Source organism: Acanthopagrus latus, chromosome 3, assembly GCF_904848185.1.
Source record: "Acanthopagrus latus isolate v.2019 chromosome 3, fAcaLat1.1, whole genome shotgun sequence".
In the NCBI taxonomy this organism is placed as follows: domain Eukaryota; kingdom Metazoa; phylum Chordata; class Actinopteri; order Spariformes; family Sparidae; genus Acanthopagrus; species Acanthopagrus latus.
The window spans coordinates 2,927,593-2,951,547 of record NC_051041.1 but is presented as its reverse complement, the minus strand read 5'-3'; the positions used below and the strand labels follow the sequence as shown (position 1 = coordinate 2,951,547).

The 23,955-nt window shown below is 41.4% G+C and overlaps 1 long non-coding RNA gene across 2 annotated transcripts; it reads left to right on the top strand.

Moving 5' to 3' along the window:
• Positions 1-2,544: 2,544 nt before the first annotated feature.
• On the top strand, positions 2,545-15,186 carry LOC119016639. 2 transcript variants are annotated; one of them, XR_005074216.1, is made up of 5 exons: positions 2,545-2,606; positions 7,518-7,702; positions 8,148-8,209; positions 12,271-12,349; positions 14,254-15,186. It is a non-coding gene; the product is annotated as an uncharacterized LOC119016639 (long non-coding RNA). The 2 variants fall into 2 exon arrangements; XR_005074215.1 differs by lacking the exon at positions 14,254-15,186 and having other exon boundaries at positions 12,271-12,451.
• The last annotated feature ends 8,769 nt before the right edge of the window (positions 15,187-23,955 follow it).

Sequence of the window (23,955 nt, the reverse complement as noted above, 5' to 3'; positions counted from 1 at the left end):
CTCGTGTGCCGGTGATTTGTGAGCATCTTGTGTTTTGTGAAAGAGTCCGAGTCGCCTGAGAAGATAAAGACGCGTCCCGAGTTTGATTGTAGGATCGTTTGCGTTTATTTGCAGCGAGCAGCGAGAATACTTCACTGTACATTAGCAGAGAGCCTATCACGGATCTCAGCACTCACCAGAGACTTGTTCTCTCTTAGAACAACACCAGATGAGGCGAGAGTCCATCTGGTCTTTACTCCAGTAGAAGTACAGATATTATTAAAACTGTCAAAAGTGGAAGTGCTGATTCAAAGTAATAAAGTACTGTTTCTGAAATGTACTCATTTCTACATTTAGCCTTTTGTGGTCAAAGCTACCTGAAGCTCACGTCATATTAATATATTTCAAAGACTATTAAAGTTAAAGGTAAGATCAGTAAGATTTTGTCCCAGCTGTTCCTGAATGCACCACAAAGACAGTTGATTGTTGAGTCTCATTGAGACACATGTTGGGTTGGTAAAGTGTCCCGAGCAGCAACAAACCAGCCAGTATTCACGGTTCATTTATATTCTTGTGGGAAGGTTCCAGCTCAGATTTGGGTCGGTTCTGGTTTATTCAGTTCACTCTTGGCTGACATCTGACTGGGCCCGGTTCTAGGCATGGGTGGGCACGGGGGGCAATGACCCCCCAAATGCTTCGGCTGCCCCTCCAAACTGACCCCGTTAATTCCGGGGGAAAAAAAGAAGTATATTCAAATATATAGTACTGTAATTTATTCCCCTAAATGCAACTGAGGTGTCCAAATTACCTGAATGCACCCGATTACAATATCAAAGTAATGTAACTTGATTACATTCAGTTTCTGGATTAATAACAAATATAGACCAGAGAAATTAAATATCAATTTTTAAAAAAAGTAGCTTTTTGTGTATCCTGTTAACAAGTGCTCATCTGTGTTCTATTAATTTTTATTTTAACATCTGACGACAGAAGTTACTGTAAATATGCAGTTCAGTTTCTCTGACAGGGACTCGAATCAACTTTGAAGCAATATGGAAGTCTCTGGTTGGAATGACATAAACCAGGTCAAATAAGTCCAGCCCACAGGTTTTCTGACGAATCCATGTCGTGGGCGCCAAAAGGGGCGGTCTCGCTCGTTTCCCGCGTGAAATTAGCGCATTTCCCTCCAAAAAGTTAGATGTGTATATATTCAGCTGACTGATCTTCATTCTGGTCTCTTCTCTGAGGACACGAACATGGTGAGTAAACTGCTCTGTACGAATCTGCTTTATGTGTCCAGTTACCTGCTCAGTACAGGTGTATTCATGTCTGTGTGGGAGGTGTACAGATAATTCATACTTATTTAACTCAGGTAATAAGCCCAAGTGATGTTCGTTCACATATCAGCAGCTCCACATAGTAACTACCTTCATGTTGTGTCAGCCCAGTATGTGCGGGTTAAAATGGCGCCAGCCTCCCTGTGGGTGAGATTTGTTTTTACCTCAAATGTTTCTGAAATAACTCTGAACGGAAACTGAATACATCTCATTTAACTGTTCAGTGATGAGATAAATTCGGCTGGAACATAATCCTTTAATTACAGCCAGTTAAATCCTTGATGGACATTGTGTTTTGTTCCATGCACCAAACTCCATTGTGATTTTGGTCGTTTTTTATCTCTGCCACATTAATTACGTGAATAATGCACAGTTAACTAAACTTTGGTCACTATTTTAAAACAAGAAGGTAGTTTCGGTAAAGTCGGCATGAAGTATTTTTTGATTTATTTATTATCTAGAACAGCATGAAAGCTGTTTAGCTAATCTTATACTGGTCAGTGTGAGTGAGTGCTAATGTTATGTTAGCTAGCTAGCTGACTTTAAAGCTTTTTAAAACTGTTTCAGATGCACTGCAGGTTTAGGAAACACGTTAGCAGCGGCTCAGCTGCCTTTATTAACGGGTATTGACGCTATAACGAGCTTATAAAAGCGTCTGAGTCATTTAATCGTCGTGTTTTTACAGACAGGTTTGCATGTTAGCTAGCATGTGTCTGTTGGAGAGCGTTAGCATGAAGGTATTATCCTACTGTCTAATGTTAGCTTGTTAAAACTAGCATCTTTACAGCTGAATATCAGAGTGCAGCACAGTTAGCTAACAGGCTCCATGTGTTGTGTTTAATAATGTCTCAGTGTGTTAGTATGTCAGCATCTAGAAGGTTATTTTGAGTAGCTAAAGTAGTTTATACACACAATAAGCAGCCTCAATGTAGCCAGCACAGAATGGATTCTGTGTGTTTGTCTCAGTTCTGGTTTAATGTGTTATTGAAATTATATAAGCACTAATGTTCTCAGGATTTAATACATCTGGTTTACATTTTGGTTTACCATTAAAAATTTATAATGTATAAAATGTATGTATGTAATGTATATATGTATGTATGTATATATATATGTATGTAAGTATATATTTATATATATATATATATATATACACACACACACACACACACACACATATATGCATGTAGTCATCATGTTATACTAAAGCACTTCCTCCTCTCTCTAGGTGAACAGCTCTGACCTGTATGGTGATCAGACCTGGAGAGGAGGGACACCTGGTCCAACAAGGTCAGTGCAATATAGGGGCAAAAGTTAAAGGCAGAAAGTGTGAGATCTGTCAGTTGCTGTTCATTAATACTCTAGTTTGGCTTGGCAGAAGCCACTACAGTGTCTCTGTACCACTACAGTGGACACTAGTCTTTAAATTTAGTAGTATTTTAAATGGGTTTTGTTTACTGTGAGGAAATATAAACAGTATGTCTGTTTAGAATGTCTGCATTTATTTGACATCATTTATATATAATATAAATGATAAAATCATATTTTATTTACCATGTATATCGTCACTGTTCAGCCACAACATTAAAACAACTGACAAGTGAAGTGAGCATTGATCATCTTGTTACAATCAAATGTTCTGCTGGGAAACTTTGAGTTCTGTCATTTCTGTGGATTCTCTTTGACAAACACAGCCACCCAAACACCGTTCAGACCAACTGCACCCCCTCATGGCAAAGAACCCAAGGTGTCAAACTGGTCACCTCACTCTCCAGATCCCAATCCAGTTGAGCATCTGTTGGATGCGCCAGAACCAACTCCCATCCATGTTGGGGCCTCCATGGATTGTTCTTGGCTCTGACTGCATCCAGTGGAAGCTCAGTTGGATTGAGATCTGGGGAATCTGGAGGTCAGGTTGACACCTTGAGCTCTTTCCCACGTTCCTCGGGTCGTTCCTGAGCAGTTTTTGCAGCGTTGCAGGTGCGTTGTCCTGCAGGGGGGGCACTGCCACCAAGGAGTGCTGCTGCCATGAGGGGGTGTACTTGGTCTGCAGCTGTGTTTGGGTGACTGGTGTTTGGCAAAGAGACATCCACATGAATGCTAGGACTCCTGGTTTCACAGCCGAACATGGCATTGGAACAAAATCATCCATGTTACTTATTTCACCTGTCATTGGTTCTAATGTTGTGACTCTCAGTGTGTACACATGTTAAATACTTTATGAATGAAATCAAATAAATGCACTTAGGCACTGTAACCAGACCTGTTTATATTTTCTCTCAGTAAAACAAGACATGTTTAAATACTTCTACTTCCTTTGAACCCTGTGGGTTTTGAGCCAGGACTTACACATTTTAAATGGACAGCATCATTTATGTAGATTCAAAATTAACATGAGCCTCGGCCTATTCGACCAGCAGGCCACTAATAAGGATCGTGTTCAGTTTCTGACATGCAAGTGTGCGGTCGTGAAGTTTTTGGTTTTGACGCAGTGTCAGGTTTTGCTTGAACAGTTGTAAGTTTGTCTATGTCCTTTGAGTGTATAAACTAAGTTGAGCAGAGCCTGGTGTTAGCTTTGGCTAACAGCTGGCTATTCATGGTAGAAGTGCAGTGAAGTGAGAGCTACAGCATCAGCAGAACTGAGCGGAGATGTGTTGTTTCAGAGTTCCTGTGGTATAGAGCTTTCTAGGGATAAAAGTTCAGGAACAGCAGTCCAGTTGTTAGTGGTCTGCCAGGCAAACCTGGTGTTATTGTAATTTATAGGTTAACTTGGCCAGAGGTGTCTTGTGTAAGGCTAATTTGTCCATGTCCTTCTGAGTGTATAAACATTGTTGAGCAGATTGTGGTGTTAGCTTTGGCGTTCTCGTTCATGGTAGAAGTGCAGCGAATTGAGAGCTACAAATCCAGCAGAACGGAGTGAAAACTTGTTGTTTTGGAGGCCTTGTTGTATAGAGCTTTCTAGGGACAAAAGTTCAGGAACAGCAGTCCAGTTGTTAGTGGTCTGCCAGGCAAACCTGGTGTTATTGTAATTTATAGTTTAACTTGGCCAGACTTCAGCTATCTTCAATGGCAAATGCCCGAGTGCTGTCCATCGGAGCTGTAAGCAGTGTTTTCCATGAATGGCAGTAGTCAGGCCTTTGATCAGTTGCTGGTATTGGTAATAGCGTATCTTACGAGCCCTTGTGCGATCCCGCCAACTTACAGGTCCCTCATGTTCAGACACCTATGGTTGGTAGAAGCGTGCACATAGTGTGCGTGTTTAGCTTGGGCCTCGGCCTGGCTAGGGACATGCTCAGGGCCACGGTAGAAGCTAGCCTGACGCCACTAAAGCAGCTTGGATCTCTGCCCTCATCTGTCCATGACGATTTCCCTCGCGAGTTCAGTGTGTATGGACGCGATGCCTTTGCTTGAAGATAATGTTGAACCTCTGTGATAAAACAAATTTAAAAAAAAAAACAGTTGCAGGAATTCATTTTCTCTGCAAGTGTGTGCAACAGCATCCTGCTTGATAAACACCAAGCAGAGATCATTACAAAGCTGTTACAGGGCCCTCGGACTCAACGCCCAGCAGGCCACTAATAACGATCCGATTGTGCTGTAGTGACGTTTTTTTGTTTGGAAGCAGCTGTTGTGGTCACGTTCATGGTAGAAGTGTAGCGAACTGATAGCTACAAACAGCTTGAGTGATTGTTAGTTTATCTTTGTCCTTCTAATTGTACTGAAGGTTTGTTTTCAGTTCAGGTACGTCTCCACTCGAGCGTTTAAATGTGTGTTCAGAGAGTGCTCGATAAGCTTTATGAGGCCTTGGAAGTTGTTTTGCTAGAGAAACATTGTGGTATGAAGCTTTTCAGGCTAACAGTGTTAGCTAAACAATGTTGAGCACAGTAAGCTGTGACAACCAGTTCACCACCGTAGAGTTCGAGTCACAGAAGTGTAGTAACACAGCAGTCCAGTTGTTAGTGATCTGCCAGGCAAACCTGGTTATCAGGCTTGTGTGAACCGAACAACCAGAGCAGACTTAGGCCCCACCTCAAAACCCACAGGATTCAAGGAGTGTTTTTACAGCTACTGGATAAACACAAAAATACATATATATGAAATATATCTTGAGATAAAATGTATATGAAAAAACAAGTTAAAGTTAAAGACTCGACTCTTCATGAGTCCTGTTAATTAGCCCACAAAGTTTGTTATTTGACGACCTGAGAATGAGACTCAAAAATCAGCTGTCTTTCTACAGAATTGTCACGCAATTAATCGATTGATTAATTATTGTCCTCCATAATGCAGGACACTGGCTTGTCTCACAATTCCTCCCTAAGCTCTCAACTTTCTGCTTTTAATGCTGGGTAACTTAATCTATAATAATACATTATTTTTGAACAGCAATTATTTAATATTGATAATATGAATCTGTAAAGTAACTAGTAACTAAAGCTGAAAGTATGAATAATATAGTTAAAAACTCAATTTATGCAAAATATGAAAAGTGTTTAACATGTATATCTTCACTGTTCAGCCACAGCATTAAAACAACTGACAAGTGAAGTGAGCATCGATCATCTTGTTACAATCAAATGTTCTGCTGGGAAACTTTGAGTTCTGTCATTTCTGTGGATTCTCTTTGACAAACACAGCCACCCAAACACCGTTCAGACCAACTGCACCCCCTCATGGCAAAGAACCCAAGGCCTCAAACTGGTCTCCTCATTCTCCAGATCCCAATCCAGCTGAGCATCTGTTGGATGCGCCAGAACCAACTACCATCCATGTTGGGGCCCCCATGGATTGTTCTTGGCTCTGACTGCATCCAGTGGAAGCTCAGTTGGATTGAGATCTGGGGAATCTGGAGGTCAGGTTGACACCTTGAGCTCTTTCCCACGTTCCTCGGGTTGTTCCTGAGCAGTTTTTGCAGTGTTGCAGGCGTGTTGTCCTGCAGGGGGCGCACTGCCACCAAGGAGTGCTGCTGCCATGAGGGGGTGTACTTGGTCTGCAACTGTGTTTGGGTGACTGGTGTTTGTCAAAGAGACATCCACATGAATGCCAGGACTCCTGGTTTCACAGCCGAACATGGCATTGGAACAAAATCATCCATGTTATTTATTTCACCTGTCACTGGTTCTAATGATGTGGCTCTCAGTGTGTACACATGATAAATGCTTTTTACAGATACACTCAAAACCTCCACAAATAAACACAACATTTACACAAATACACTCAAAATCTCCCAAAAAAGACTAAAAATCTTCACAATTGCACACAAAAACTTCACAAATTAACATCCACAAATATACACAAAATCTCCACATATAAACAAAAACTTGCACAAATTCACTAAAAAATTCCACAAATACACTCAAAACTTCCACAAATTCACTAAAAAAATTCCAAATTCTACAAATACACTCAAAACTTCCACAAATTCACTAAAACTTCCAAAAATACACTCAAAACTTCTACAAATTCACTAAAAAATTCCACAAATACACTCAAAACTTCCACAAATTCACTAAAACCTCCACAAATACACAAAACCTCCAAAAAAAGACCCAAACCCCTCCAAAATAACATACAAAATCTCTACAAACCTCCACAAATTCACTAAAAACTTCCACAATACATAAATACATCCACAATGACACAAAAAGTCCACAAATTAACAAAAAACATCTATAAATACACAAAATCTCCACAAATATACACAAACCTCCACAAATTCACTAAAAACGTCCACAAAGACACACAAAACTTGCACAAATTCACTAAAAAATTCCACAAATACACCCAAAACCTCCACAAATTCACTAAAAAAATTCCACAAATACACTCAAAACTTCCACAAATTCACTAAAACTTCCACAAATACACTCAAATCTTCCACAAATTTCACTAAAACCTCCACAAATACACACAAAACCTCCACAAAAAGACTCAAACCCCTCCAAAATAACATACAAAATCTCTACAAACCTCCACAAATTCACTAAAAACTTCCACAATACATAAATACATCCACAATGACACAAAAAGTCCACAAAGAGTGTCAAAGCTCAACAAATTAACAAAAAACATCTATAAATACACAAACTCTCCACAAATATACACAAACCTCCAGAAATTCACTAAAAACGTCCATAAAGACACACAAAACCTGCACAAAGAGACGTGAAACTACCACTGCTCTGCTTTCTCATCGTGCAGGTGATGGACGGTTGAAAGGACGAATCACCAAGACGAACAAGACGAGCCGAACGGTGGAGACGAGCCACCACAGGAGCCTTCGTTTCTCCAGGACGAGAGCAGCCAGAAGCTCAAAGTGTGGGCAGAGGAACAGGCTGCTGAGGACGAGCTGGACCACAGTTTCCTGAACTGAATCCTGATTTCCTGTAAGTTAGCATTAAATGAGCAGTTAGAATAACCTGTGTTAATGCTGCTACTGTGCATCAGTAAACTTGAAGATATTTAAATTAAAATGAGTCCAAAAAATGAAAAAAGGCACAAGTTTTCAGTATTTCAGAGGCAGTACATGTTGTTTGAACTTTAAAGGGATTTTTGTGCATAATCTATAAACACATATATGCAAGTTATGATGTAAATATCAATATCTACTCTTTAATGACTTGCACTACTACAGGACAGCTGACTTATAGACAGGTTATTTTGTGTATGTTTTTTATGGTGTTGGCCACTGATATTTTTACTATATATATATATATATATATATATATATATATATATATATATATATATATATATATATATATATATATATATATATTTATCCACACACAGATATGCATGTTATACTAAAGCACTTCCTCCTCTCTCTAGGTGAACAGCTCTGACCTGTATGGTGATCAGACCTGGAGAGAAGAGCCACCTGGTCCAACAAGGTCAGTGCAATGGAGGTGCCAACATTAAAGGCAGAAAGTGTGAGATTTGTCAATTGTTGTTCATTAATACTCTATGATCAGTAACTGATTGTAGAGAACAGTCGAGTCTCATTCACAGGTCGTTGAATACCGACAGTTTGTGTTGGCAGAAGCCACGACAGTGTCACTGTTGGGACACTAGTCTCTCTCCCTCTTTTTCTGTTTGTCTTTTAAAAAATCTAATTAAAAAGGCATGAATGCCAGGACTCCTGGTTTCACAGCCGAACATGGCGTTGGAACAAAATCATCCATGTTATTTATTTCACCTGTCACTGGTTCTAATGATGTGGCTCTCAGTGTGTACACATGTTAAATATGAATTAGATCAAATAAGTGCATTTAGGCACTGTAACCAGACTTGTTTATATTTCCTCTCAGTGAAACTAACCTTGTTTAAAATACTTGTGCCTCCTTTGAAGCCTATGGGTTTTGAGCCAGGACTTACACATTTTAAATGGACAGCTTCATTTATGTAGCTTCAACATTAACGTTAGCCTCGGCCCATTCATCTAGCAGGCCATGAATAAGTAACGTACTCAGTTTCTGACGTGCAACTGTGCGGGGGTGAAGTTTTTGGTTTAAAAGCGGTTCTTGTGGTCTCATTGATGGTAGAGGTGCAGCAAAGGAGACATGTTAATTTCTGGTGTCTTGTGTAAGGCTAATTTGTCCATGTCCTTCTGAGTGTATAAACATTGTTGAGCAGAGCCTGGTGTTAGCTTTGGCGTTCTCGTTCATGGTAGAAGTGCAGCGAATTGAGAGCTACAAATCCAGCAGAACGGAGTGAAAACTTGTTGTTTTGGAGGCCTTGTTGTATAGAGCTTTCTAGGGACAAAAGTTCAGGAACAGCAGTCCAGTTGTTAGTGGTCTGCCAGGCAAACCTGGTGTTATTGTAATTTATAGGTTAACTTGGCCAGACTTCAGCTATCTTCAATGGCAAATGCCCGAGTGCTGTCCATCGGAGCTGTAAGCAGTGGTTTCCATGAATGGCAGTAGTCAGGCCTTTGATCAGTTGCTGGTATTGGTAATAGCGTATCTTACGAGCCCTTGTGCGATCCCGCCAACTTACAGGTCCCTCATGTTCAGACACCTATGGTTGGTAGAAGCGTGCACATAGTGTGCGTGTTTAGCTTGGGCCTCGGCCTGGCTAGGGACATGCTCAGGGCCACGGTAGAAGCTAGCCTGACGCCACTAAAGCAGCTTGGATCTCTGCCCTCATCTGTCCATGACGATTCCCCTCGCGAGTTCAGTGTGTATGGACGCGATGCCTTTGCTTGAAGATAATGTTGAACCTCTGCGATAAAACAAATTTAAAAAAAAAAAACAATTGCAGGAATTCATTTTCTCTGCAAGTGTGTGCAACAGCATCCTGCTTGATAACACCAAGCAGAGATCATTACAAAGCTGTTACAGGGCCCTCGGACTCAACGCCCAGCAGGCCACTAATAACGATCCGATTGTGCTGTAGAGACGGTTTTTTGTTTGGAAGCAGCTGTTGTGGTCACGTTCATGGTAGAAGTGTAGTGAACTGATAGCTACAAACAGCTTGAGTGATTGTTAGTTTATCTTTGTCCTTCTAATTGTACTGAAGGTTTGTTTTCAGTTCAGGTACGTCTCCACTTGAGCGTGCAAATGTGTGTTCAGAGAGTGCTCGATCAGCTTTATGAGGCCTTGGAAGTTGTTTTGCTAGAGAAACATTGTGTTATGAAGCTTTTCAGGCTAACAGTGTTAGCTAAACAATGTTGAGCGCAGTAAGCTGTGACAACCAGTTCACCACCGTAGAGTTCGAGTCACAGAAGTGTAGTAACACAGCAGTCCAGTTGTTAGTGATCTGCCAGGCAAACTTGGTTATCAGGCTTGTGTGAACCGACCAACCAGAGCAGACTTAGGCCCCACCTCAAAACCCACAGGATTCAAGGAGTGTTTTTACAGCTACTGGATAAACACAAAAAATATATATCTTGAAATAAAATGTCTACGAATAAACAGGTCTTCTAACTTTTAACAAGTCGACTCTCTAACGACCTGAGAATGAGACTCAAAAATCAGCTGTCTTTCTACAGAATTGCTTTATAAGTAACCATCCAGTTAATCAATTGATTTATAACTGTCCTCCATATGCAGCACATTGACTCTCAACTTTCTGCTTTTACTGCTGGATAACTTAATTTATAATAATACATAATGTTTGATCAGCGAATATTTAATATTGATAATATGAATCTGTAAAGTAACTAGTAACTAAAGCTGAAAGTATGAATAATATAGTTAAAAAACTCAATTTATGCAAAATATGAAAAGTGTTTAACATGTATATATTCACTGTTCAGCTGGAACATTAAAACAGCTGACAAGTGAAATGAGCATTGATCATCTTGTTACAATCAAATGTTCTGCTAGGAAACTTTGAGTTCTGTCATTTCTGTGGATTCTCTTTGACAAACACAGCCACCCAAACACCGTTCAGACCAACTGCACCCCCTCATGGCAAAGAACCCAAGGTGTCAAACTGGCCTCCTCATTCTCCAGATCCCAATCCAGCTGAGCATCTGTTGGATGCGCCAGAACCAACTACCATCCATGTTGGGGCCCCCATGGATTGTTCTTGGCTCTGACTGCATCCAGTGGAAGCTCAGTTGGATTGAGATCTGGGGAATCTGGAGGTCAGGTTGACACCTTGAGCTCTTTCCCACGTTCCTCGGGTCGTTCCTGAGCAGTTTTTGCAGCGTTGCAGGCGCGTTGTCCTGCTGGGGGGGCACTGCCACCAAGGAGTGCTGCTGCCATGAGGGGGTGTACTTGGTCTGCAGCTGTGTTTGGGTGACTGGTGTTTGTCAAAGAGACATCCACATGAATGCCAGGACTCCTGGTTTCACAGCCGAACATGGCATTGGAACAAAATCATCCATGTTATTTATTTCACCTGTCATTGGTTCTAATGTTGTCGCTCTCAGTGTGTACACATGATAAATATTTTATTAATTAAATCAAATAAATGCAATTAGGCAATGTAACCAGACCTGTTAATATTTCCTCTCAGTAAAACAAAACCTGTAAATGTTCTAATTTACTTCTGAATTAAATTAGATTAAAACTCCATGTAAATCAATTATGTAAAGTGATTTCAGGTTAAATCCAACTGAGTTAGAGACTCAAACCTCCACAAGGAAACTCAAAACTCATCAAAAACAGACCCAGGTCTCTTTGTGGAGGTCAAACAACTACCACAAAAACAAAACCTCAACACACAAACAAAACCTCTAAAAACAATAAAAACCTGCACAGACACACAAAACCTCTAAAAACAAACAAAAACCTCTAAAAACAAACAAAAACCTCTAAAAACAAACAAAAACATCTAAAAACAAACAAACATCTAAAAAGTAACACACAAAACCCCTAAAAACAAACAAAAACCTCAAAAACAAACACACAAAACCTCTAAAAACAGACATCTAAAAAAAAAAAAAAAAATCTAAAAAGTAACACACAAAACCCCTAAAAACAAACAAAAACCTCTAAAAACAAACAAAAACATCTAAAAACAAACACACAAAACCTCTAAAAACAAACAAAAACATCTAAAAAACAAACAAACATCTAAAAAAACAAACATCTAAAAAAACAAACAAAAACTTAACACACAAAACCCCTAAAAACAAACAAAAACATCTAAAAAACAAACAAACATCTAAAAAACAAACAAAAACTTAACACACAAAACCTCTAAAAACAAACAAAAATCTCTAAAAAAAAAAAAAAACAAACAAACAAAAAAACTCTAAAAACAAACAAAAACCTCTAAAAACCAGCAAAAACCTCTAAAAACAAACAAAAGCCTCTAAAAACAAACACACAAAACCTCTAAAAACCAACAAAAAAACTCTAAAAACAAACAAAAAACTCTAAAAACAAACAAAAAACTCTAAAAACAAACAAAAACCTCTAAAAACAAACAAACTTAAAACAACACAAATCCTCCACAAAGAGACATCAAACTACCACTGCTCTCCTTTCTCTTCCTGCAGGTGACGGACGAGCCTCCTCAGGACCTGAAGCAGGAAACTGAGGATCCGTCTCCTGATGAAACTCCTTCAGGTGCTGCAGGTGTGTGTTGACTCTGGTTCCACCTGCTCAGACAGTCGGCACTGTTGTCTCTGCTGGTTAATTACCTAATAAAACTTTTTCTTGAACACTCTATTGTGGTTTTTATAGATTTTTAAAGAATGTGTTGAGTCTGTTGATGGAGTCCAGTGTTTCCTCTCAGTGGCATTTTCAAAGCTTTAACTATATTTGATGTGTACATTTTCTCTCTGTAATGGAGAGCAGGACCTCCATTACCTTCATTATCTGTTCCTGTTCTGGGAAAGACTGACTTACTGGTCTGTAAAGAACTAAATGTTCTCAGAACTGAACACATTTGGTTTACTTGTATGGGGATCAGGAGGGTTATTTAAAATGTTTGTTCTGTTACTTATTTCAAAGTAGTCAGTAACGTAATTGAAGTAAAACTGTCCACTCATCTAATTCATAACTGTTCACTGTGGCTTTCAAATAAGTACTTTAATTTAATGCATTTTTTTTATCTGTAGCTTATTATATCAGATTTTTCCGTTCTGTCTTTCAGATGCTGTTTTAATGTCTTAGTGTTTTAGTTTTGATTACTTTCCATGTCTCTGAATGAGGCTTTGTTTAACTGAAGGTTTTTACATCTCAACCTTTAGATTCTGCACCTTGTTTTACACCAAGAACTTATTGTATTATATAAAACAGAAAACGGAACCTGAAATAAATCCAAAAGGCCTTTTAGTCAGGATAGTTCACAGGCTCCTCAGCTGCACCAGTAATGGCCGATCCAGTGGAGAGCAGTCAGGGGAAAATGACAGCAAAAAGTTATCTCTGTGTTAGCTTGACAAACAGGAGTTGAGGTGATTGGTGAGTTCTTGTCTTGTGATCTGATTGCCAGGTTGTTTTTTGCTGTTTCTTTCTGATTTTGCACATTTAGATGTGGCTTTGTTTCCTCGCACAAAACTCAGTCAGACCTTCAGGGGAAGGCAAATCCTCCCAGTCCAGAGAACTTGGCGGAAAGGTTTTGCAGACTTGTCTGGTCAGAAAACATTTCCCCTTGGAGCTGCTGTGGTCAGCCGGGGATGGACTGAACCATTTGTTGGGTGGGGGTCTTTCCAACAGCCTCCTCCATGGATGGGTCTCTGACTTTATGGTCCTCCAAGGCCCACGTTGTGTTTCAGGCAGCTGAAGGACACAAACAAGAACAGGGATGGTTGAGAATCAGCTGTTGATGTAAACGAACAGTTTTAGAAATGTTGTTTAAATCCATGTGACTACAGTCTGACCAGAACTGGACTTTTGAGGCCAGTACCAATATTGAGATTTGCTTGTTTATATCAGCCATAAGTACATTTTTTTTTAAACATTAACAGTGTTGATACAGATACCTTAGACTTCATCCAGGCTAGTTGCAGGACTATGAACGCCAACATTAGTCTGTCAGCTAGTCGAGTGAACTTTTGTTCCACAAATCCAGGGTGGCAGCCCCAAGTGGCTGACGGTGAACAATGCTGCAAACCGACTGATTTGTTTTTAAAATCAAGTACAGCGTCAGCTAGAAGAGGCAGACATGGATAACGAATGATGGCAAGATGTTTTTATTATAGAACACTGAGGTTGTGCATTGATATTGATGATTACAGCATCACTGGGGCTCAAAGGTGCGTCAAAAGTTCTGTCTGCCAGTTGTGCAAGATTTAGGGTTGGATTCCATTTAATATTATATAACTAATTATAATTGGGCATTGATGAAGTTGTCTTCCTACAACGGAGAGGTGGAGGTGGGTTAAAAATTTAAAATGCTTCAAATTTAAATAGAAAATATGATATAATTTGTTGGCCGCAGGATTTGTTTTCTTTGTCAAAAAAACATCCTCCTTATGGCTCCTAAAACAGTGGCAGTTGGTGACCCATCAGCATTTCTTACTGCCGCCCCAATCCAGGCAGTCCAGAACCGGGCCTGCATCTGACTGGTTTGTGCTGCTCGTGGCTCAGATCAGGTGCAGCAGCAGCCGTTCTGCTGCACCTGCCACTTGACTGGTGAACAGCAGGAACATCACAGGAGGAGGAAGCAGCTGGAAGTGTGACCGCAGTTTGTGCTGCTGTATGGAACAATAAAGCTTTAATGAAGCCACCCGCGCCGCCGGTTCCTCTGAGCGACCCATTACCCAGAAAGCCATGCTGGATCAAGGTAAAGAGTCTGTTTACTCACACGGGGCTCTATCTCTGTGGCTCGTCGGCTCGTTTCTGCTCTCACAGATTCAAATCCTGCTTTCACTTTGTTGCCAAAGTGTTTTTTTGTGTTACTGCTTTTGGCAAAAGACAAAAGATCCACAAGGTCTAAATCAGAAATATCAAGGTGCCGATCAGAATACAAAGATATTAAAGAAAAGCATCATGTTAGAGAACTTAAACGCTAGAAATTTAAATCATTTCTTCACTAAACAGTGACTCAAATGATTCAACAAATATAAAAATAGCGGCTGATCGATTTATTCATTGATTAATCGACCATAACGATGCAGCGTGGACCGACAGTTTTGGGTTTCTTGGCTTCTTGGTTTCTCGGCTGAACCGTCATCACCGGACGCAGCTGAAACACTCATGAGTTCATGAATATATGATAACGGTCACACTTTACTTTAACGCCCTCATTTAGCACTTATAGGCGACATATTCATATTTAATAAAGAGTTTACAGCGCGCTCGTATACGGTGGAGATTTAAGTGATTATTAATGAAGCTGTCAACATGTGAGTGGAGGCCGGAGTACAAACAGAGGAAAGAAAACGATAATAATGTTAAATTATGTTTATATGCTGCTTTTAGATAACAAAGATATTCACATTTTAAAGATTGTGTTAAAAAAAACTGTAATTACCACATTTAAATACACAAGATGCCACATTTTCCTTCTCATTTGTTAAAAATTCAACTATATTTGATTGGAAGTTTTGCTGCTGGACACAGGACGTCTACAGCTTCACTATAAAGTCTGATCTCAGTGGACGGTGTGAACGCTGGAGGCCTGTTTAAAGAAGCTTTAAATAAGAACACTGTTTTGCTTTTTAGCTGCTCGGAGCTCAAATCTGACGTCCAGTTGGGCTAAAAAATGTGATGCTGTTGTCGATCTACAATCTGAGTTATTATGTAGAAGAAACGACAGAAACAAGTGCTGAGAAGTTGGACGAGCAAACATCAGTAATATTCACCAAACATGTCGGTGGTTTTCTGCTTTTTATGAGCTTTGTTATTAGAGGGAAGGTCAACATTTCTCTAATCTGATTCAGTCCGTCTGTCTTGTTACCTGTGCCAGCGTGTGATTGGCTGCTTCTCCAAGTTTCTGTGAGCTCTCGTCTCTCCACTTTCAGCCAGACCGCCATCGTGTCTGTTTGTTCTTCGATGTGTTTTAAAGTAAAACCTTTAAAACTTTACTTCACCGCTGCTGCTGCTGCAACAAGCGAGTGGACAGCCTGGTAAACCAAACTCCATTCAAAAAATCGGGCGTTTTACAGCCTGTAGTAACATCCGCACAAACCACATTCTCCTGATTCACCTGCGTTTTTCTGTTAACTACTGTGATGTCATGTTTCATGCTTGCATGCCCACCTCGTAAAAAAAAAAAAAAATCAAATTTCAATGAGATTTACACTTTCAGTCCGCATAGTGAGGAACAAGGAGGAACTGCAGGAACAAGAAGAGAACCACGTGTTTGTCTGCAGGGCTTCGACCGTTTGACACGTCACGCCGTCTCCAGCGAAGCCGCCGCAGAGGACGGTTTACCGTGTTTTCATTAATTAAAGCGACCCGTCTCGTGCTCACACTCTCACACCTACTTCTGTTTTCCCAGCTGCTTCCTCTGTTGTCCACCGAGCGCCTTCCTCCCGGAGCTAACTGTGCTGCTGAAGGGCACCTCGGCAGGAAGTGTTGAAGCCTTCAGCTGGGCTTGACACACACACACACACACACACACACACACACACACACACACACACACACACACACACACACACACACACACACTCCCGTCCCTCCCCTCACCTCTGGGCTACCACTGCCCCACTTATTTACACTCCGGCTGCTTTCATGTGCGTGTGCCCGAGCGCCGCTTGTTTACTCCTCGCGCAGTTTTACCTCATGTAAACCGCACAGCGACATATGGAGATGTGCCGCCATATGGTCGTGTTTTGCTGTTTGGTTTGGCTGCAGAGGCTCTCGCTCGCTCTCCTCTTCTTTTTTTTCTCTCTCTTGGATCGCTGGCTTGCACTGAAGTCGCATCGTAAAACCAGAGGAGGGGAAAGTTTCTCGATCTGCCGTCCTGAACTCTGTGATGAGGCCTGCGTGACATAAACAAGCCTGACTCTAAATTAACGGGTTTTATTGTGATTAAAACTGCCTTTAATAACGTATGTTGGAGCGTCGTTCATTCTTATCAGAGCTGCTCAGTGACGCATGATGCCGAAACAGCTCAACTTCCTGAGGAATAAAATGATTTAGTCTTGCGGCTCTTCTAGATTTGACCTGATGAAACATGAAGCGAGTCATTGCAGGTGACGTTCATGAAAGTTGTCTTGCAATCGCTGCGACTCGACCACAACACCATTTTTTATCGAATTAAAGCAAAGACGGATTCTGCATTCAGCTTATTTCTCAACCTGAAGCTCTTCAGAAACACAATTTTTGTCATTTGAGAAAGAGTTTCCAAACGAACCGACACACTGATTGTCCAATCAAGTGCAACCAGGAAGTGTTCCAGCGGTTGTCATGCTCCCTGGAAGAGCTCCTGGTTTTGAAGTTAACGTTCCTCGAGGCCGAACAGTGTAATTACATCGGCACTTGATGAACAGTGGATATATTGGAAAGTCTAGAAGAGCTGCAAGATTACGTTAGCTGGGCGCAAAACTGGAAGTTAGTCGTCTCGGACATCCAGGTATTTATACATGTGGGAAGTCGAGCTTCTTTGGCTTCGTGCACCACCGAGCAGCCGTGAGGAGAACGAACAGACTCGTACTTGTTTTTCTTTGTCCCCCCGCATTATACATGTTGTGCTGAACGAGCTCACTGAAGCAACTTCCTGTCAACTTTTTATTGTAACGGCCGTGAAGTGGGAAATAAGTCGACGCTGGCGTGTTTGGAGAAGCAGCTACAGCAGCTCGGTTAACAAGCTTTTAAAGCCTCGTGGATAAAAGTGTTAAAAAAAAGAACAAGCAGTGGTCGAGAGAAAACGAGGCGGAGGTGACTTCGCTTCGGTTTGTCTGCTGCTCTCGAGGGAAACGTGTCCTAAAAGAACCGACGGGACAAAGTCAAACCCTCACATGTCGACATTTTAGAGGGATATTCAGTATTCTTACCTTTACGTGTGTGTGTGTGTGTGTGCGCATGTGTGTGTGTGTGTGTGTGTGTGTGTGTGTGCGCGTCCATGTGTTTGCTCATGTGTATGAGTGACGCACTCTCTGCTGGCCAGAGGACACTTTGACTCATCCCTGTCTGTTGACTGTACTGAGGTCTGGCAGGTCCACCACTGAGAGCAGCGCTGCGCCGGCTGCAGCGTCAAACGCACCCTCCCTCCCTCCTGCCCTGGAGGAAGTGATGTAAAGTCTGAACAGATGAGAAACGAGAGGAATAAAAACAAAGACCTCGTTTTCTACCTCCATCTCTTTACGCCTTATAAAACACGATAACAGACCTCCTGTGCGTGAATGAAAACAGCTCAAAGATAATAAGAACTAATCCAAATAATTCCTGCAAACGTCCCTCTCAGGCTTCTGGCCGTTCGTACCTTACAGCGTGCTCGCGTTAACGCGGACGCCATCTTTGCTTTGACCTACATTCTGCCGTCTTGACGCTCATCTGTTCATACATGTTACTTTAGAGACGAGCGTTGGAGGTGCTGGTGCCGGAGCAGACGCTGGAAACTGCCCGGAGAAAGTTTTTTTCCAGCTATCACACTCTGAAACCACCGGAGGCTCTGCACAGCTGCTCGCTGAGGAAAAACTCCCACAAGCGTCTTCTCTCCAGGAGAAGAGTTTCAGAGCGATTTTAGCTTCACGAGACAGTCGAGAAGTATGAGATGCGACATGGGTCGAGAGTCCATCTGCACCACAGCTCACGCTGCGTTATTCCGGTCTCCGGCCTCTGATTGGAGGGTGACATGAAAACGGCCTGCGGGGGAAACTAAACTATGAGTCAATCAGAGAGCATCACATCAGAGCAGGACAGCAGACGAGAGCAACAAGCTGTCCCACAATCAACAGTCTTCTGACGCAACTCGATTACTGTCTGTCTCGATTGAAACATCCTGAATACGGTACGAGCGATCATCGACACATCACAGCGACACACATGCTGGGATCTCGAAGGGTCGAGGTCTGGTTAGGTTTAGAGAAACGTTGTTTCACATGTATCACTAGGACAAACAGACACAAAGACAGAAAGATTTTAATGTATAACATATGCAGAATTTACACAAAGGCCCAAATAATTAAGAATTACTCATAGAAAGCATTTCAAGAAGTATAGAAGTTTCTCTGATATCAACAACTCACAAAATTCAGTGATTTTCTAATGGAGTCTGGTGACTTTCTCTCCCTCTTCGTCTCATTGCTGTTATATTTCCTGTTGCTGTTTTGATCTACAGTTTAAGATTTATAGATGAGGCAACAGAATTCTGTCCAAATCCAGATAACACTGAGCATAAATGAGCTTTAACGATATTTACGATGGCCTCCATAACCTCCAGCATCTGTCGAACACCGATCTCGTTTCTAAAACTTGGTAAACACCTGTTCTATAGAGACGAGTACAAAAGTTAAGAACATCATGTTGAAGCCATGAGTCATCTGAAGACCTTGGTTTGTTCTGTTTTCAGTCTTGTATTGTTTGTTCAGAAAAATATAAAACAAAAGTGTCTAAACTTTCCTTTTCCTTTTATTTTACCTTGAAAATTAGACAATGTTACATAAATGCTCTGTTTTTATTACAGAATTTGCTTCTATCCTGCAACACCTGTGCTTTGATATATGGAGCTAATAAGCATCACGTGCAGACAGCCATGGGCAAAGATGGAGATGGTCCAACTTCCCATGAAAAATAGCAGTTTTTAGTCGCCACCAAAACAGCTGGAAATGTCCCCAGGTCTCCATAAAAAACACTGACTCCACAAAAACATCTGGAAATATCTGCAGGTTCCTCATTAAACACCTGGTTTTGTTGCCACAAAAACAACTGGAAATGTCCCCCGGTCTCCCTAAACAACACTCAGCATTGACTCCACAACAACATCTGGAAATGTTCCCAGGTCTCCTTACAAAACACACAATTTTGGCTCCACAAAAACAGCTGGAAATGTCCCCAGGCTACTTAGAAAACCCTCAGAGTTGACTCCACCACAACAGCTGGAAATGTCCCCAGATCTCCTTAAAAAACACTCAGCACTGACTCCACAAAAACATCTGGAAATATCTGCAGGTTCTTCATAAAACACCTGTTTTTGTTGCCACAAAAACAGCTGGAAATGCCCCCAGATCTCCTTGAAAATAACAGTTAATAAATGTATTTCCCTTAATGTCTGATGTTTCTTTATAGTGTTACAATCTTGTCTTCTGATGACCTCATAAAAACCTTCTGAAAAGACAAGTCTGTAGCGTTAAAGTAGAAACTCTGTCTAAGACTCCATTAAAAGATGTTACTGAATGCATTAAGTCTTCAACCTCCACCATGACTGACATGTGATAATACTACAGTTTGTCTAATATCTGCCTCTGGATCACATCTCTGTTTCTTTAAACGCATCATGCAGACAACGGCGCTCGTTCTCCCACACTCACCAACAGCAGCCATATTGAGTGCAGAGAGCCTCCGGGGGGGGTTAACTGATTTCCTGTCCAGAGGAGGGAGTGGGGGAGGCGGAGGGGGTCGAGGGAGGCCAGAGAAAACAAATCAGGTGTCCACTAACGCCGCGCCGTCAGCTGCATGAGACCTGAGAGTTTGACCTTCCTCGTCTAATCAGAACAGCGGCGTCCGTCCTCGTCCTCTGCTGACGGTCGGACTGAATCCCCAAGGGGATCATTAAAGGTTCATTTCTTCAAGAAGTACCTCACATCACGCTGCCCCCTCTGAATCATATCTGCTCGGCCATATCTTCCTCCTCCACATGCTCTAATTTTGCTCTTGAAGAAAAAAAAAAATCTCTCTGCTTTTTTTTTCTGTCTGTTTTGCAGCTTTCTGTTGTTGCATTTTCCTCCAGAGCTCACATCTCTGTTCACACTCACCTCTTCACCGCTCATCATCTTCAGACTGAAGCTCGGCCTGCTGTTGCGTTTTTCTGTGAAGGTGAGCAGACACCTGAACCCTGCAGCTGAGGATGCAGATACCTCTCACCTGCTGAAAAACACCAATACAGGAAATAAGAGAGGACACATTTCCTCCAGGGATCACAGGAAGTTAAACAAATCATCACAATTGTTGGGATTGATGGTGAAAGATGTTCATTGGAAGTCAGTTATTTAATCCGGTAATCTCAGACACCAGACGTGACAAAAGAACAAACTCATGCAGCAGAACACAACCAAAAACATGAAAACACAACATGGAAAAAAACATACTCTTATTTTATTTTCACGCTTTTTCGTCTCTGACTTTGACCAGGCCAAACCAGCTGTAGCGACCTGACGTTAGCAGAGAAGCTTCGACCTCCAACGGATTTAAATCACAAATCAGACAGAAGGTGGTCGGTTGTAGTGATAAATGGACCTGCAGAACTTTTTATCTGTTGGAGTTTCGTCCTTCCTTCTTGTTTTTGTGACATAAGTGGAGGAAAAAGTTGTCTGTCTTCACTTGAAGTACTTTATTTCAGTTTGCGTGACACATCGAGAGCCATCAACTATTAAAAAGTTAAACAGAACAACTGAATGGACGGTACGTGAACTGAGAGCTATGTCCTAAAAGATGTCAGGAAATATATATATATATATATTTTTTGGACTTCCACGCATGAAAGCTTTTGTGTTTCCTGTATTTTTAGCTTTTTTTTTTAAACCTGTGAACTAATGAATCATCTTTAAACGCTCTCATTTCTCTGACAGCTGCGTCGTTTTATTCCCTCTGGAAGTGAAGACGGCACTTAGACCTTAAAACAACTTTCTTTGTCCTCTTTGAAGAAAATCCTTTTAAAGTTTAAGGTTTCCAGTCACACTGAGGCTTCAGTGTCATCTTTGTTTTTCAACGCGGCCGACTGATGACAATAGATTCCCTTTAAAAGAGTGTGACGAGTGAACGCCTCATCCGTAATTATTCATGAGCGCGATAAATGATTAATGCTGAAGATTGAAACCAAATCTGACGAGGTGCTTTTCTAAATGAACACTTTAAATCAAAATCTCCTTGATGTGGACTAAACAGTGACACACACACACATAGAAACCCCCCACATGTTTAATTCAGTGTGCTGCACACAATCGATTTCCAGCAGCATATTGATTGTAAGTTTAGTGGCGGTATTGATCTATTGATGCTTGAAGGCGAGCTGGAGCTAAACCTCTGTAATACTGTTATGTTGCACCTGCAGGCCCCCTCAGTGTCTCCACAGTGGAACTGATGATTCGTGTCCGGTGATACGTGTTTAATATAAAGCGAGATGTACATTAAAGGACTCTCGGAGTCGTCTCTGCTGAGGGAACAGCTGGCACACGGTCGGCTAGCTGTGTGCCAGCTCCTCTGGCTATTCCTGCAGAGACCAACATGTAGCTTCTCCATCTGCGGTTCCTCCACAGCGCTTTTCTGCTGAACTCGGGTCAGCGCCGCTCGTAACGCTGAAAACCTACAGACTCGGAATGAAATATTCATCTGCATGAAAATGGATGATAACTTGAAGGCAGCTGGCGAGAGTGGAGCAGCGGATCAGAGGAGCACGACTTCATCTGGTAATCAATGCAGCGGAGATTTAACCTTTGCAGACTCGGGTCCTCGACACGATCTCTCGCTGATGTTTGTTCGTCGGCGTGTTGGTGAGAAGTTTCACAGTGCGCCACGTTTAAATCATGCCAAAAGTATTCAGGGTTAAAAAAACAAACAAAAAAACGACTCAATGGGCAGAATAAATCTAAGCTAAAGCAACAAATGTTCTGTTCCTCTCCTGTCACGACGCTGCGCTTCATGTTCTGGTTAGGTTTAGGATCAAAATCCTCTTGGTTAGGGTCAGGAAAACACGATGCGGCTTAAAATCACCATTATGGTCACAGTTTTCACGGATCAAGATGGTCTGACCTCACGTGAAAAACAAGAACAGCTGCACATGTCTTCCAGTGGATCCAGCAGCGTGACTCAAACTGCAGTTGGCTGACTGGCAGCCTTGTTAGCTGTTATAAAGCCATCAACACCTCCTCCACCTTCAGATGTGAAGTCAGCTCATAAGCGGACAACGTGAACGTGGTTTGCCACATTTGGTATAAATGTCAGATGTGTCTGTGGTTTGTGGAAAACATTAATTGCTGATGTTAAATTCTGGAGAATCGGCTGCAAAAAAACCTTAAAAACACAGACAGACGTCCAAAAACTTTTGTCATTACAAATTCTGCAAACCACCGATGTGTTCAAGTTTTCTTGCAGTGGTTTTCAAACTAATTGTGTTTCAAGACACATCTGTACTTGAATCAGATCAAATTAGCCTCTATGTGATATCTTATTATATATATGATTATTTTTAGTTTCCTGAACGGTTTTTAAAGGTCCAGTGTCCAGAGTTACTGCGTGTTTCTGAATTTTAGGTCTTCTCCAGGATGTGATGTTAGCAGTGAATGTTTCTGCAAACCACAGATAGGTGCAAGGCTGATATTTGTCCCAAATGTGTGAAATCACATCCACATTATAAGCTCAGTAGCTGATGTTCACATCGAGAGGTGCAGTGGAGGGAGGTGATGTTGTTACAGGACACGAGGCTGCAAATCGGGCGTCTGCAGTTTGACTCCAGCTTTCATTACTCAACAAATAGGACCTCAAACTTCCCACAGTCCTCCACACGACATGTTACTTCCACAAGGCTTCCTGAGATGTAAAGACCAAATCACAACACTGAGAATCATAACTGAGCAATCATTGGAGTGAAATAAGTCTTTGTACAGAACATTTATCGACTTTCAGGTGTCGTTTGACAGCCTTGATCGGGGAAACTGCAGAATTCAGTCCTCACCGAGTCCCCGTGTTGCACTTGTTCAACTCTGGGACACATTATGCCTTTACATAAAGAATTAATCTCATGAATAAATAAAATGCTCAAAGTGAATCTGATTTCTTGTTAGCCAGAGCGGAACCCTTTGTCTCATAACGTGAGAACACCACAGAGGATCAGTACTGATACATTAAACAGATACGATAATAAGATCGTGTTAATTTATCAGAAAATGCGTTTTTTTTAATTGACACACATCCTTTCAGAGGATTCTCGTGGACACCAAAGAGGCTATAAGTCTGACATGAAACGCTCTGCTTTATTTCCTGCCTGCTGACCTGTGAAGTCACTTATTTGATCTGTGATTTTCCACTGACAAGCCTGCGTGCATGTTACAAAACTGGCCGGCTGCTGCTGCTGAAACGTGACCACTGCTATGAATCTTTATATCTCTCATGCTACTTCCAAATGATCCAAATCC